The sequence below is a fragment of the Entelurus aequoreus genome, linkage group LG01 (assembly GCF_033978785.1).
Source record: "Entelurus aequoreus isolate RoL-2023_Sb linkage group LG01, RoL_Eaeq_v1.1, whole genome shotgun sequence".
In the NCBI taxonomy this organism is placed as follows: domain Eukaryota; kingdom Metazoa; phylum Chordata; class Actinopteri; order Syngnathiformes; family Syngnathidae; genus Entelurus; species Entelurus aequoreus.
The window spans coordinates 38560382-38565381 of NC_084731.1; positions in this window are offsets into that span (position 1 = coordinate 38560382).

Consider the following 5000-nt stretch of genomic DNA (forward strand, 5'->3'; position numbering starts at 1 on the left):
TATTGTACAAATTACATAACGTGCATGTTTTTATTACAAAAGTCACACGATATGCATGTTTTTACTATACAATAAACATTTGTTTTTGTTATATAATAAACATAACATGTATGTTTTTATTATACAAATACCATAACATGCATGTGTTTTTTATACAATGAGCATAGTATGTTATAATAAACAATGAACATAACATGCATGTTTTATCATACAATTAGAATTACATGAATGTTTTATTTTGCAATGGACATAACATGCAAGTTTTATTATGCAATAAACACATGTTTTTGTTATATAATCATAACATAATGTGTATGTTTTATTATACAAATTACATAACGTGCATTTTTTATTATAAAAGTCACATGATATGCATGTTTTTATATACAATAAACCACATTTATGTTTTTGTTGTATAATAAACAGAACGTGTATTTTTATTATACAAATACCATAACATGCATGTCTTTACCATACAATGAGCATAGTATGTTTTAATAAACAATGAACATAACATGAATGTTTTCTAATAAATTAGAATTACATGAATGTTTTATTTTGCAATGAACATAACATGCATGTTTTATTATACAATTAATATAGTATACATGTTTTATTATACAGATAACATGTATGTTTTATTATACAATGAACAAAACATGCATACATTAATATACAATTAGAGTACACATGTGTTTATTATACAATAATATAGTGTACATGTGTTTATTATACAATTAACAAAACATGCATACATTAATATACAATTAGAGTACACATGTGTTTATTATACAATAATATAGTGTACATGTGTTTATTATACAATTAACATGGTATACACGTTTTATTATACAATTAACATGCATATTTTATTATACAATGAACAAAACATGCATTAATTAATATACAATTAACACAGTATACATGTGTATACAATAATATAGTGTACATGTGTCCATTTAATTAACATAGTATACACATTTTATTATACAATTTAACATAATATGCCTCTTTTTATTATACAATCAACGTAGTGTACATGTTTTTATTTGTACAAATACCATAACATATTATACAATAAACATTGTGAACATATTTTTGGCATGTGGCTGTGGGACTAGCTAGGAGCTTCATATTTCAGGTTGTTATTGAAAAGTGTATTGTTGTTTTCTTGTTCGCTGTATTTCATTTATTTTTATGCTTGTGAGATGATTAAGAATGTTAAAAACTGGTAGGCCTGAGGCATGTTTGGTACCACCTGTATGTCATTTAAGTTTGAATGGCTTTGTTCTGTTAGGGTGAGCCGAAGTTTAATACTGCAGACATGGACTAGAAAGAAAAAAATAATTATTTTTTTGCACACAAAGTAAGTCAGGAACAGAAAGAGACTAAACAACTAATAAACTCTGGAAGCCAAAGTAAAATATATACCAGAGCAAGCCAAGGACACAAAACATAACTCAGGAAATATGAGGCACACAAAACATAAATATGAAGCTGGCATGCAAGGAGCTGTAGAAACAATAGGAAAGAAAACAGTGTGGTGTCTTTCTGGCACAGGGACAAGTAAATATATAAAATATATACAAAGGTCTGATGGCAGACTGCTTGCAGGTGTGCACAGGTGGCTCCGCCCAAGGAACACCAAACATATGCACTCCAGCACACAGGAGAGAGATGGCAGAAAAACGTACACAATCAGGGCTATTTTGTTGTCTTTGTAGCCCATTGGGTTGAGTGTTTTCTTGGCCTGATGTGGGATCTGAGCCGAGGATGTTGTTGTGGCTTGTGCAGCCCTTTGAGACACTCGTGATTTAGGGCTATAAAAAATAAACTTTGATTGATTGATTTGTATTGAGGTAAAAAGCGAAGGGGCATCATCACTGTTGTGCACATGACAAACACAAAGTGTACATGAGACACAACTACTGTCACTGTTAAACATGTCAGACAGTAAAGAACGATGTAACGATGCTGACAACATGACCCTGGAACACATTCATTCTCAGAAAAACTATTTTCAAATGTAAACAAATGTCAAGTTTGCTCTGATGTAGTGTATAATATAACTGTTCAGTACAGATACAACTATTTCACTTCTGATACGATACCGATAATGGAGCTTTGAGTACTGGCCGAGACCGATAATGCTCGGGTATGATATCAGCAGGAATCCTACATACTTGTATTATTTTGAAATGTGGAATGTTAGAAAAGGAGTTATCAAATTAAAGTAAATCAATTGCGTTCATCTTGTCTTCTTAAATAATTATGTTAAAAATTATTGTGTTCAGACAAATCTTTTTTTTTTGTGTAAGGAAGGTTTCTTACCTGCTGACACTTCAGCCTTCGCCACATAATTATGTGATCAAATTAAATAACTCAAACATAGAACACTGGCAGGCATGAAAAACATTAAGCTATTTATTATTAACCGTCTGGAATAAACTTATGCTGTTTTAAGCTGAAGTGGAGTGGTAATTGTTATTTACAATAAATTATTAAATTAAGCTCACGACACAGTAAATTGAATGATGCGCTTCTGCCTCGGTGACTTTGTACTGTATGTGTAAGTAATGTGCAACTTTAATTGTTTTATACTTATTTGTTTTGACAAATGTGCTATTTTAGACTGCAATATTGTTAAATGAAGGATACATAATACATATGTCTAGCTTGTGTGCTATCGTGTGCTTAGCTGTTGTGTAGCTGCTAGCTCCTAGTAGCCTATAGTCTCCCATGTTTACCTTATGTAACTGACTTGAGTAAAATAGAAGAGAAAAAACAACATTGTGTGCTTATTGGAGGACGTTTAAATGTTAACTGGCTTTGCACAAGTAAACACGCTGCTGGGCCGCTTGTATCAGATCGTATTTCAGGGATCATAGATGCTAAATGATGTAGTCTGATACTGTATATTTTGATGATGGATTGGGGCACCTTACCTTATAAACTTGATTTTTAATATATATACTGTATATATATATATATATATATATATATATATATATATATATATATATATATATATATATATATATATATATATATGCCATTTATTCAACATAATTTCCGAAATGTTCATGCAGTAGTTTGGACTCCGAAGCCACACCTGCAAACATTTAAAGTCTTAATCATTGCCATTTGCAGTGCAGTGTGCAGATACAGTAGAGCTACCTGGGAAACGAGTTCCTGGAAATCCTCAAGCCAGCTGCATTCTGGGAAGGCTGGTGGACTTTATCAGCGCGGCCGCCGTTAAACAAACATGTTTTCTAGTTGGAGAAGAACCAAAACTCCGAAAGCCTGCTTGTGTTATTATGTAAGGTGCTTGGACCTCAACAACTGTTGTAATGTACAAAAAAAAGTGTGCACGACATGCGCAAGAATGGCGTCTGTGATAGCACGTCTATGCCGTGACTTTTTCCCAGGAATTCTCCTCCCCTTTGGGCATTTTATAGCAGCACTTTCCAAGAGGAGAGGGTCTTGTTATTCAGTCTTTTTTCCCCCTTCCCCTTCCCGGTTCAAAAACAGCAAGAGAGCAGATTTCTGGGAACATTAAATATAATCCATCTGGAAGAAAGGAATGATTTACATGCCAGCACGCTTACTAGGAATTCGTAGGAGAACATGCTGCGTATGAATGGAAGCCCTTGGTTGTTCTGAGAGGGAGCAGCAAGACATGCTTTCACACTCAAAGATTCAAGACAAGCTTGTATTATTACCTCCACCAGGAGGTATTTGCTAGGGGTTGTTTGTCAGTTTTTGATAGTTAGCAACATAGCTCAAAAAAGTTGTATTATTTAATTAAACTTTCATGAAATGTCAGAAATGGGATTAGAAACCAGTGGTTAGATTTTGGGGCTGATCACTGCCTGGATTTAGGATTTTTTCTCTCAAGGATATTGGGATAGCTATGTGCAGATCACACGCTGTGTGCAAATATTGAGCCCCATTCAGCAACCGTTCTTAAGAACAAATGTTGTTTAGGCCCACTTACGAAGTTATTAAGGAGATTTTGGTATTCACCAATGTTTTCTTAGCTGGGATTTGTTCGTAGGTAAGAACAAAATCTACGAGTCAAAAATCTAACACTGAAGAAGAAAGATCTAAAAATGAAAAAAATTAAACTGTAAAATTAATATTTAAAGAAACAGAAGAGCAAATATCAAACTATATCAAAGTTAAAAATGAAAATGAATAATTACCAGAGTGTAACGCAGGGACGTGCAGTCAGTAGAGGCAGGGGAGGCGGGGCCTCACCAGCCATCATGGAAAGAAAAAAAATGTAAAAAGAAAAAAAAATAATTAAATTGTTGTATGTATCCAGTGATTATACTAAAGTTATTTTCCATTTAACTTCACCAGTTTTAGATTATTTTTATTTTTATTTTCACATTTGCCGTTCAAATACTGAGAAGAGACGGTGCGGTGATCAGCAGCCAGTTGAGGCACGTCACTCAGTTGTGCCTCAACATGGATTGTGCGCAATGACTCAGCTAACTGCTGGCCTGCTGTGCAGTGAGACCGTATTGCTATATGAATTATATCAGCTAACTAAACTATGGCATAGTTTAGTTAGCTGAGGTATATAATGTACAGTGTATTTTGTCAACAACTGTATGTGTATAACGTATTTTTTGTGCTGAGCAATCATAAAACTGCTGCAAAAGACGTACTGGCTGAGGCTCGCAGTAATCCGGCCTCCTGGTGGTACAGGGCGGTAGTGATCCCAGAGATCATTCCTCGGCCGCAGAAGAAGTCAATCAATCAATCAATGTTTATTTATATAGCCCTAAATCACAAGTGTCTCAAAGGGCTGTACAAGCCACAACGACATCCCCGGTACAGAGCCCACATACGTGAGAACAAGCAACAGTTAGCTAAGTCAAGTGCAGCGATTCTTTATTTCCTCTCGCCTGAACTATCATTAAAAACATGGAGGATTACATATGTAAAATAAAACAGTTTTCTAAACTGGACTTTCAATCGAAGCAGGAGGT